Raw genomic sequence first — 12,220 nt, 5'->3', positions numbered from 1 at the left:
ACTGGGAGACATGGAGAGAGGAGAGACAGAGGGACAACACACAGGACTGGGAGATATGGATATAGGAGAGACAGAGGGACAACACACAGGACTGGGAGACATGGACAGAGGAGAGACAGAGGGACAACACACAGGACTGGGAGACATGGAGAGAGGAGAGACAGAGGGACAACACACAGGACTGGGAGACATGGAAAGAGGAGAGACAGAGGGACAACACACAGGACTGGGAGACATGGAGAGAGGAGAGACAGAGGGGCAACACACAGGACTGGGAGACATGGAGAGAGGAGAGACAGAGGGACAACACACAGGACTGGGAGACATGGACAGAGGAGAGACAGAGGGACAGAGGGACATCACACAGGACTGGGAGACATGGAGAGAGGAGAGACAGAGGGACAACACACAGGACTGGGAGACATGGACAGAGGAGAGACAGAGGGACATCACACAGGACTGGGAGACATGGAGAGAGGAGAGACAGAGGGACAACACACAGGACTGGGAGACATGGAGAGAGGAGAGAGAGAGGGACATCACACAGGACTGGGAGACATGGAGAGAAGAGAGACAGAGGGACAACACACAGGGCTGGGAGACATGGAGAGACAGAGGGACATCACACAGGACTGGGAGACATGGAGAGAGGAGAGACAGAGGGACATCACACAGGACTGGGAGACATGGAGAGAGGAGAGACAGAGGGACAACACACAGGACTGGGAGACATGGAGAGAGGAGAGACAGAGGGACATCACACAGGACTGGGAGACATGGAGAGAGGAGAGACAGAGGGACAGAGGGACATCACACAGGACTGGGAGACATGGAGAGAGGAGAGACAGAGGGACATCACACAGGACTGGGAGACATGGAGAGAGGAGAGACAGAGGGACATCACACAGGACTGGGAGACATGGAGAGAGACAGAGACAGGACACCCCAACACTATAGAGAGTAGAAACAGAGAGAGACAGCATAGAGTCACAGAAAAGAGAGAAACAGAGACTGAGACTGGATGTGGTGACTCTATCAATGCAGAAGCTAACTACAAAAATGCTAACTGTAAGGATAGCAGACACATCAATGCAGATAGCCATGAAACATATTCTGATGTGTTTAAAGGAGACCGAGACACCAGTCACTCAAATCCAGACAAGAACCTCACAGAGGCTACTCACACAGACCAAGACACTGACAGTACAGACACAAGCCCTGGTCAAGCAGACGTTGAACACACACAGAATGACTATACAACAACAAGCAGTGTATTTGTAGACACTACAATAACAGAGGAAACTGACAGAATACCTTGTGACCCTAACACCACAGAGACTATGCCAACAGACACATGCATCAAACATAGCGACTCAACAGAAACAGATACAGACACACCCTACAAAGACAGCCCTATAGACGGCAGTCACACAGACACAGATACAGACATAGACTCTCCTCTCCAAGACAGACACAGAGGTAACCCATGGAGACAGCCCTACAGACACATCCTCTCCAAGACAGACACAGAGGTAACCCATGGAGACAGCCCTACAGACACAGATCCTCTCCAAGACAGACACAGAGGTAACCCACGGAGACAGCCCTACAGACACAGATCCTCTCCAAGACAGACACAGAGGTAACCCATGGAGACAGCCCTACAGACACAGATCCTCTCCAAGACAGACACAGAGGTAACCCACGGAGACAGCCCTACAGACACAGATCCTCTCCAAGACAGACACAGAGGTAACCCATGGAGACAGCCCTACAGACACAGATCCTCTCCAAGACAGACACAGATCCTCTCCAAGACAGACACAGAGGTAACCCATGGAGACAGCCCTACAGACACAGATCCTCTCCAAGACAGACACAGAGGTAACCCATGGAGACAGCCCTACAGACACAGGTATAGACACTGATGTTGATTGTTCAGACAGTAACGTTATAAAGACAGACAGACACCGTTCAGCCACAGACTAACCAGGATGATGATAGATCTGTTCATACCCTCACAGATACTCTCCATAAAGATAGTATCACTCCTACAGCTATTTAGACAAATATGTCAGCCATCTTTACTATGTCTAGCAATGACAGTGTTTTTTCTCATTCATATTATGTCTGTATGTAATTATGAAGAGCAATTTTTCTATAGTTTACATACTCTGTATATTACAGAGGTTTATAAAGCTTTTGTAAATATTTAGTTTTTGAATTGAATTAAAGTGAATTAAAGTTATGTATGACTAGACCTTTGTGTTTGTTTTGGTGTTATTCAGTTGTAAGGATTCATTAACCAACCCTAACATACAGTATAAACTTAGGCTAGAGTTTCTAAATAACAAACTGTTCCTGTAGTATTGTTCAGTACAGTAGTGTAGTATGGTTCAGTACAGTAGTGTAGTATGGTTCAGTACAGTATAGTTCAGTAGAGTAGTGTAGTATAGTTCAGTACAGTAGTGAAGTTCAGTACACTAGTGAAGTGCAGTACAGTAGTGTAATACATTTCAGTACTGTAGTGTAGTATTTTTCAGTACAGTATAGTTCAGTACGGTACAGTAGTATAGTTCAGTAGAGTAGGGTAGTATAGTTCAGTACGGTATAGTGCAGTACAGCAGTGTAGTATAGTTCAGTACAGTGGTGTAGTTCAGTACAGTAGTATAGTTCAGTACAGTAGTATAGTTCAGTACAGTAGTGTAGTATAGTTCAGTACAGTAGTGTAGTATAGTTCAGTACAGTAATGTAGTATAGTTCAGTACAGTAGTGTAATACATTTCAGTACAGTAGTGTAGTATAGTTCAGTACAGTAGTGTAATACATTTCAGTATAGTAGTGTAGTATAGTTCAGTACAGTATAGTTCAGTACAGTAGTGTCGTTATAGTATATTTAAGTACAGTAGTGTAGTTCAGTACTATTGTGTAGTACAGTTCAGTACAGTCGTGTAGTGTAGTTCAGTAGTGTTGTATAGTTCAGTACAGTACTGTAGTTCAGTACAGTAGTGTAGTTTAGTTCAGTACAGTAGTGTAGTATAGTTCAGTTCAGTAGTTTAGTTCAGTACAGTAGTGTAGTTTAGTTCAGTACAGTAGTGTAGTATAGTATAGTTAAGTACAGTAGTATAGTTCAGTACAGTAGTGTAGTATAGTTCAGTACAGTGGTGTAGTTCAGTACAGTCATGTAGCATAGTTCAGTACGGTAGTGTAGAATAGTTCAGTACATTAGTATAGTTCAGTACAGTGGTATATTTCAGAATAGTATAGTTCAGTACAGTAGTATAGTTCAGTACAGTAGTGCAGGACAGTAGAGTACAGTATAGTTCATTACAGTACAGTAGTATAATTCAGTGCAGTGTAGTTCAGTACAGTACAGTAGTATAGTTTAGTACAGTAGTATAGTTCAGTACGGTAGTGTAGTGTAGAATAGTTCAGTACAGTAGTATAGTTCAGTTATGTGGTATATTTCCGTACAGTATAGCTCAGTACAGTACAGTAGTATAGTTCAGTACTCTGTTTTCTAGCCCTCCCTGTTCCAGCCTTTTCAGCCTGCCCTGACGCTAAAGCCCGCCTGCCTGACCATTCAGCCTGCCTGACCATTCAGCCTGCCTGACCATTCAGCCTGCCCTGACCTCGAGCCTTCCTGACCATTCAGCCTGCCTGACCATTCAGCCTGCCTGACCATTCAGCCTGCCCTGACCTCGAGCCTTCCTGACCTCGAGCCTTCCTGACCATTCAGCCTGCCTGATCATTCAGCCTGCCTGACCATTCAGCCTGCCCTGACGCTAAAGCCCGCCTGCCTGACCATTCAGCCTGCCCTGACCATTCAGCCTGCCCTGACCTCGAGCCTGCCTGACCATTCAGCCTGCCTGACCATTCAGCCTGCCTGACCATTCAGCCTGCCCTGACCATTCAGCCTGCCCTGACGCTAAAGCCCGCCTGCCTGACCATTCAGCCTGCCTGACCATTCAGCCTGCCCTGACCATTCAGCCTGCCTGACCATTCAGCCTGCCCTGACCATTCAGCCTGCCTGACCATTCTGCCTGCCTGACCATTCAGCCTGCCCTGACCATTCAGCCTGCCCTGACCATTCAGCCTGCCTGACCATTCAGCCTGCCCTGACCTCGAGCCTTCCTGCGGCCCTGTACCTTACGGGAATTCTGACAAAACAAGGTCAAATCAGGAAGTTAGTGACTTTCAGGTCAGATAGTCGGAGCTCTAGAAAGATGCCAGAGTTTCCGAGTTGGAAAACCATTCAGAAGGATTTTGCCAAGTCGGAGCGTGTTTCTTTCCGAGTTCCCAGTTGTTTTGAAAGTGGCATCAGGTGGGATACACTTGTACTTCCTCGTAAATGGGAGGCTATCGAGGAGAGGAGGAGCGTCTTCCGTTTTCCTAGGAACAAATTGACACTTTTCTTGACCACTAATTGGTTTCCGGGTCACAGAGGAGAGAAGATGGAGGAGAGAGGGCAGAGGACAGACTTTTGTTCATATGAGAAAAGGCCATAGTGGCCAATAGTGGTTGGCATTGAGATCAGCTGTGTGTGTGATCTTAGCGCATATTGATGGTTTACAGAGAGATCACCTCGTGATATGGTTCTCAATATTGGTTACAATTGACCGAATGTTAACATTTCTAATCGCGTGTGATTTTGTATATACAAATGTGGGACATGCCAGGCGGTAGGGATATGCTTGAAACACCACAAAATGAACAAACATTAGCAAACATTTGCAGTCTGAGTTTGGCTTCAAATGAGTGGAGAGGAAATGAGTTTGTGCTCTCCAGTGCGTATCGTCAGATGAATTGTTCTTCATTTATTTCTTCATTACTTTGAGAAATAATTAAGCGTTAAAAGCCCATAGTAGAGTCTACACAGTCAGTATCAAATGTACACATTGTGTTGTATTTTAACCAGTAGAGATCATTGTTGTGCTGCATGAACTCACTAAGCCAGTTTGTAATCTATTGTTTGGCCACTCGATGGCAGTATGCTAATGTGTACTGTATATCGAGTCCTGGTTCCATCCCCTCTCTTTTGACAACAGGTTCTGGGGAAAAAGAGAGAGGGGGTGGGCAGGGTGAAAGATAGGGAAGATAAATATGGATCATATATGGAACGGGAGAGAAGGGAGGGAGAGCAGAGACAGAGAGATCAGAGATAGAGAAGTTTATTATTCTCTGAACAGGTCTGGCAGTGACCCAGACTGAGTTGGAAACAGTCCTCTTGGTCACATTCTGGTTTCAGGTTGACCACATGATCACATGGTCATAACCAAGTCCATCTGTCTACTTCTGCTGGGCGGTATTTCCATATCAACACTCACATCCACCCAGAGGCAGGTGTGTTCTATTGCAGAGATATCACATATCAACACTCACATCCATCCAGAGGCAGGTGTGTTCTATTGCAGAGATATCACATAGAAAACACTCACATCCATCCAGAGGCAGGTGTGTTCTATTGCAGAGATATCACATAGAAAACACTCACATCCATCCAGAGGCAGGTGTGTTCTATTGCAGAGATATCACATATCAACACTCACATCCATCCAGAGGCAGGTGTGTTCTATTGCAGAGATATCACATATCAACACTCACATCCATCCAGAGGCAGGTGTGTTCTATTGCAGAGATATCACATATCAACACTCACATCCATCCAGAGGCAGGTGTGTTCTATTGCAGAGATATCACATAGAAAACACTCACATCCATCCAGAGGCAGGTGTGTTCTATTGCAGAGATATCACATAGAAAACACTCACATCCATCCAGAGGCAGGTGTGTTCTATTGCAGAGATATCACATAGAAAACACTCACATCCATCCAGAGGCAGGTGTGTTCTATTGCAGAGATATCACATATCAACACTCACATCCATCCAGAGGCAGGTGTGTTCTATTGCAGAGATATCACATATCAACACTCACATCCATCCAGAGGCAGGTGTGTTCTATTGCAGAGATATCACATAGAAAACACTCACATCCATCCAGAGGCAGGTGTGTTCTATTGCAGAGATATCACATAGAAATCACTCACATCCACCCAGAGGCAGGTGTGTTCTATTGCAGAGATATCACATAGAAATCACTCACATCCATCCAGAGGCAGGTGTGTTCTATTGCAGAGATATCATATAGAAAACACTCACATCCATCCAGAGGCAGGTGTGTTCTATTGCAGAGATATCACATAGAAAACACTCACATCCATCCAGAGGCAGGTGTGTTCTATTGCAGAGATATCACATAGAAATCACTCACATCCACCCAGAGGCAGGTGTGTTCTATTGCAGAGATATCACATAGAAAACACTCACATCCACCCAGAGGCAGGTGTGTTCTATTGCAGAGATATCACATAGAAATCACTCACATCCACCCAGAGGCAGGTGTGTTCTATTGCAGAGATATCACATAGAAAAGAAAGTGAGAGAGTTTTGCTGGCAGAGACCTAAAGGTACTGTCTGAGCTTTGGTAGTGAAGACCGTGCATGTTTGTAATGAAGAACTCAATACTATTGAGTCAGTATCAGTACTTTATATTATTGTTGATTGCTGAGGAACTATGTTAGTATATTTGGAGAGAATCTTCAAAGAGCTTCAAAACGAGTTATTATTGGACATGTTGAAGGATTGGTTATGATCCAATTCAGCTAACTCAGTGTCTACACAAACACATCACAATGACCACGTAGCTTCTCTCTCTCTCTCTCTCGCTCTCTCTCTCGCTCTCTCTCGCTCTCTCGCTCGCTCTCTCGCTCTCTCGCTCTCTCTATTTCTGTCTCTCTTTCTCTGTCTGTTTCTGTATCTGTCTCTCTGTGCTTCTCTCTCTCTGTTTCTGTCTCTCTATCTCGCTCGCTCTCTCTCTTTTCTTTCTCTCTCTCTCTCTCTCTCTCTCTCTGTTTCTGTATCTCTCTCTTCCTCTGTCTATGTTTCTGTATCTGTCTATCTGTTTCTGTCTCTCTCTCACACACACATTTGAGTGTTGTTGTGTTAATCTGCATTCAACAGACTTGACTGGAGAGTCTATACGCCACGCCAAACATTGTTTGCACACATGACTGGCATACAGAGCTGACTGCCTCCCAAATGGAATCGGTTTCCCTATAAAGTGTGCTAACCTGGTCAAAACTAGTGCACTGTATAGGGATTAGGGTGCCATTTGGGATGCAAACTGTTTTCCCCAGAGGCAGACTGTCTTCCCCAGAGGCAGCCTCTCTTCCCCGGAGGCAGCCTCTCTTCCCCGGAGGCCTACAAATTTGATACAGCTCCAAATTAAGTTTGGAATTGTTTTCAATTTGAGTGTTCTCAGGGGACATGTTTGTTCATTAAACATTGTTCTGACTGACTTCATGTCTTTTACTAGATGTCATTGACATTGTCATCCCCATATCAACTAGATTATTTCTTTTGTGGAAACATCCCCAATCGTGTGCTTGCGTGCGTGTACTTTACATGAGGTGTTACCAGGACAAAGAAACCCAGATACTCTAAAGGAATATGACTTATGGTACAGTATGTGACCGTATAACATTTGGGCTGCTGCCTTGTGTCCTCATTCACCAGAGGAAAATGTTTAGTGAACAGTTTCTTTGAGCCTGCCACACTCCCTGTTTTAGGAGACGTGAGGAGATGCGTGGCGCATGAGAAGTGGGCTTTTTTTGTTTCGGTGAAAATAACAGATTTTACACACACACTCTTTATGTTGTTGATGACTGCCAACTCCGAACAACAGCATCTAAACAGTATGTGGGTGATGTGTGCTGGACATGAGTGGGCTGTTTCATCTCTCTTGCTCTCTCTCTCCTTTCTCTCCCTCTCTCTCTGTCCTTTTCTCCCTCTCTCTCTTTCCTTCTCCCCCCTTCTCTCTCTGTTCTTCTCTCCCCCTCTCTCTTTCCTTCTCTCTCTCTTTCTCTCTCTCTGTCCTTCTCTCACCCTCTCTTTCCTCCCCCCCTCTCTCTCTGTCCTTTCTCCACTCTCTCTCTCTGCCCCACCTCTCTCTCTCGCTCCTTCTTTCTCTACCCTCTTTCTCTCTCTCTTTCATTGTGCTGACACTGTGTAAGCAGTGGGTTGTGTGAGTGACAGCAGAGTGGATGAGTTGTGGAAACACTGTAGTGGTTAGTGGAATAGTGATAGACTGGTGCCCCCATACTCTTTCTCTACATACAATGCAAACACACTGTCACAAACCGGCTCGAAGTCCTTAACAAAAAGGGAGACCATGTAGAGATAAGGAATAACAAAAATATATTTATTAACTGCAGTAACATAAATACAATTAACAATGGTGTGTGTAGTCGGTAATCAGTAGTGTAAGTGAGTGGTTGCGTGTATAGATGTGATAATGAGGGGTGTTGAAAAGTGCCAAAGCAAACAAACAAAACGGCCACAAAAATGCCACAACCAAAATCTATCAGTGTGTCTGCATGGAGAGAGTCTCCTCAATGAACGGGGAAGAGGTGTATTTATCCCGGGACAAACCTGGGCCCAGGTGTGTCCCATGTCGCTGACGACCCTCCCAGCTCTGCCCGCCGACATCCTAACAAGGAAAACAAGAGCAAAGAGAAAGAATACGGCAGACAGAGTGGGAGGGTTGTCACACGCACACACACACACACACACACACACACACACACACACACACACACACACACACACACACACACACACACACACACACACACACACACACACACACACACACACACACACACACACACAGAGAGTATAGGCCTACCTCCCACTACTTAGCTGGAAGTTTTTTTACAGAGGTGTACAACGTCCTGTACTTAAAGACATGCTCCGGTACTTTGTCAACAAGTAAGTATATTTTTTAAACCTCCCGCTTTGGGCTGGATGTGTCAATGTGTAGTTCATACATGCATAATCTATGAGCAAAATTACTGTCTTACCTCAATTTGACATGAAATCCCTAGTTTGAAAGCAACTGCTTTATGGAAGCTGTGCAGTGCCATTTCCCATACATTGTTGTCATAAACTCAGCAAAAAAAGAAACGTCCCTTTTTCAGGTCCCTGTCTTTCAAAGATAATGTGCGTACTGTGTGACGCCTAAGACTGCACTACAGGGAGACAGGACGGACAGCTGAGCGTCCCCGCAGTGGCAAACCACGTGTAACAACACCTGCACAGCATCGGTACATCCGAACATCACAATTTCAATTTCCATTCTTTTAGTCTATTATGGGGCCATTATTTTCCTATTTTCTGCCAGGAGATTCTTAGTGATTGTTCCATATTTACTGGAGTGTGTCCAGTGGCCGTATTTAACCAGATGAACAGCAGATCAATACAGTGTACTCTGGCCCTGCTCGGAAACGGGAACACTGATTTGCATAACCCAAGCTTTTACTACTGGCTTGAGATGTTTAAAATACAACGCATACAGGTAACTCCCAAAATAAAGGAAACTCCAACATAAAGTGTCTTAATAGGGTGTTGGGCCACCACGAGCCTGAACAGCTTCAATGCACCATGGTATAGATTCTACAAATGTCTGGAACTCTATTGGAGTCATTCTCCCACTAGAAACACTGTCTCAGACGCCACTCCAGAATCTCCCATAAGTGTTCAATTGGGTTGAGATCTGGATGAGTGACACACACACACACACACACACACACACACACACACACACACACACACACACACACACACACACACTTTCAACACACACTTAAGCGTTTCCTTTAGTTTGGCAGTGATCTGTATGTTCCATTTCACAGGGTAAACTCTAAACTGCCCCCTAGCAGAGGCTGATGCTAAGCAGAGAGCACTAACAATGTTTCATGCTGAATATTTCTTCAATGAAATATCCCTTCTCTCCCAGGGTTTGGTGCTGCAGTGGACACACACAGACTCTCCTCCCCCTCTCTCGCTCTCTCTTTTTTTCTCTTAGCTCCTTGTGTGTAATCCCCCTCACACCCTTCTGTCCCAGCGTCCTATCTACGGCACCATATTAGGTTGTTGTTTACTGAAGCATAACAATTCATCTTTGCCTCTCATTTAGATTGCTTTACCTTGTCAGACAATGCTGCAGAGAGTTTGTCCGAACAGCGAAGGGATAAACAGAGGGATAAACAGAGTTGGAATATAACTAGCAGGACTGTCGCTCCATCTGTTGGAATATAACTAGCAGAACTGTCGCTCCATCTGTTGGAATATAACTAGCAGGACTGTCGCTCCATCTGTTGGAATATAACTAGCAGGACTGTCGCTCCATTTGTTGGAATATAACTAGCAGGACTGTCGCTCCATCTGTTGGAATATAACTAGCAGGACAGTCGCTCCATCTGTTGGAATATAACTAGCAGGACAGTCGCTCCATCTGTTGGAATATAACTAGCAGGACTGTCGCTCAATCTGTTGGAATATAACTAGCAAGACTGTCTGTCACGTCCTGACCAGTAAAAGGGGTTATTTGTTATTGTAGTTTGGTCAGGACGTGGCAGGGGTGTGTTTGTTTCGTGTTGTCAGGGTTTTTGGGGTATTGTTCTATGTTTTATATTTCTATGTTCACATTTCTATTTGTTCGATTTCTATGTTAGTTTTGGGAACGACCTCCAATTAGAAGCAGCTGGTTGTCGTTGCTTCTAATTGGAGGCCATATTTATATGGGTTTATTTTCTCTTGTGTTTGTGGGTGGTTGTACCTTACAGGACTGTCATTCGTTTTCTTGTTTTGTGTTCACGGTTGAATAAAAATATAAGTATGGACACTTACCACTCTGTGTATTGGTCCGATATTGATTTCTCCTCTTCTGAAGACGAAGCTTATGACAGAACCACCCACCAACAGAGGACCAAGGAGGACCAAGGAGTCATGGACCTGGGAGGAGATACTGGCTGGAGAAGGACCATGGAGGAAGACTGGAGAGGACCAAGAACGTTATTCGGGAACACGGCTGGCAAGGAAGCCTGAGGGACAGCCCCCCTCAAAAGAATTAGGGGGGGGGGGGGGGCACACGGGTAGGTTGGCTAGTCCAGGACTGGGACCTGAGCCAACTTCCCGTGCTTATTATGGGGAGCGTCGAATCAAGAAAGCACCGAGCTATGCAGAAATGCGCACTGTATTGCACAGACGCATTCAAAGGCCGGTGCGATCGGTAGAAGCTCCTCAGTATGGCCAGGCTATATTGAGCACTCAGCCAGAAGGGGTTGTGTGCTCCAGACCTCCAGTGCGTGTTCAAGACCCGGTGTATCCAGTTCCTGCTCCTCGCACTAGCCTTGAGGTGCGTGTCCCTAGTCTGGCACCTCCAAAGCCAGCCCCACGCACCAGGCCTCCAGTGCGTCAGCCCAGTCCAGTACGTCCTGTTCCTGCTCCTCGCACTAGCCTTGAGTTGCGTGTCCCTAGTCTGGCACCTCCAAAGCCAGCCCCACGCACCAGGCCTGTAGTGCGTCAGCCCAGTCCATTACGTCCTATTCCTGCTCATCGCACTAGCCTTGAGTTGCGTGTTACCAGTTTTGCGCCTCCTAAGCCAGCCCCACGCACCAGGCCTGTAGTGCGCCCCTACAGTCCGGAACCGGCGCAGCCAGAGTCGCCCTACAGTCCGGAACCGGCGCAGCCAGAGTCGCCCTACAGTCCGGAACCGGCGCAGCCAGAGTCGCCCTACAGTCCGGAACCGGCGCAGCCAGAGTCGCCCTACAGTCCGGAACCGGCGCAGCCAGAGTCGCCCTACAGTCCGGAACCGGCGCAGCCAGAGTCGCCCTACAGTCCGGAACCGGCGCAGCCAGAGTCGCCCTACAGTCCGGAACCGGCGCAGCCAGAGTCGCCCTACAGTCCGGAACCGGCGTAGCCAGAGTCGCCCTACAGTCCGGAACCGGCGTAGCCAGAGTCGCCCTACAGTCCGGAACCGGCGCAGCCAGAGTCGCCCTACAGTCCGGAACCGGCGCAGCCAGAGTCGCCCTACAGTCCGGAACCGGCGCAGCCAGAGTCGCCCTACAGTCCGGAACCGGCGCAGCCAGAGTCGCCCTACAGTCCGGAACCGGCGCAGCCAGAGTCGCCCTACAGTCCGGAACCGGCGTAGCCAGAGTCGCCCTACAGTCCGGAACCGGCGCAGCCAGAGTCGCCCTACAGTCCGGAACCGGCGCAGCCAGAGACGCGCCTCAGCCCGAGGTCTCCAGCGACGTGCTACAGCCTTGAGCCTTCAGCGGGGGAGGACAGGTTAGGTTGGGGACTAGGGCCTGAACCTG

The 12,220-nt window shown here is 46.9% G+C and overlaps 1 long non-coding RNA gene across 1 annotated transcript; it reads left to right on the top strand.

Annotated features, from left to right (window-relative positions):
* Positions 1 to 904: 904 nt before the first annotated feature.
* Positions 905 to 2,260, top strand: LOC115168233 (uncharacterized). The gene is made up of 2 exons (XR_003870639.1): positions 905 to 1,532; positions 1,830 to 2,260. It is a non-coding gene; the product is annotated as an uncharacterized LOC115168233 (long non-coding RNA).
* The last annotated feature ends 9,960 nt before the right edge of the window (positions 2,261 to 12,220 follow it).

This window comes from Salmo trutta, chromosome 3 (assembly GCF_901001165.1).
Source record: "Salmo trutta chromosome 3, fSalTru1.1, whole genome shotgun sequence".
Lineage (NCBI taxonomy): Eukaryota > Metazoa > Chordata > Actinopteri > Salmoniformes > Salmonidae > Salmo > Salmo trutta.
The sequence above is the reverse complement of the archived record's forward strand: the minus strand, read 5'-3'. Positions and strand labels throughout refer to the sequence as shown.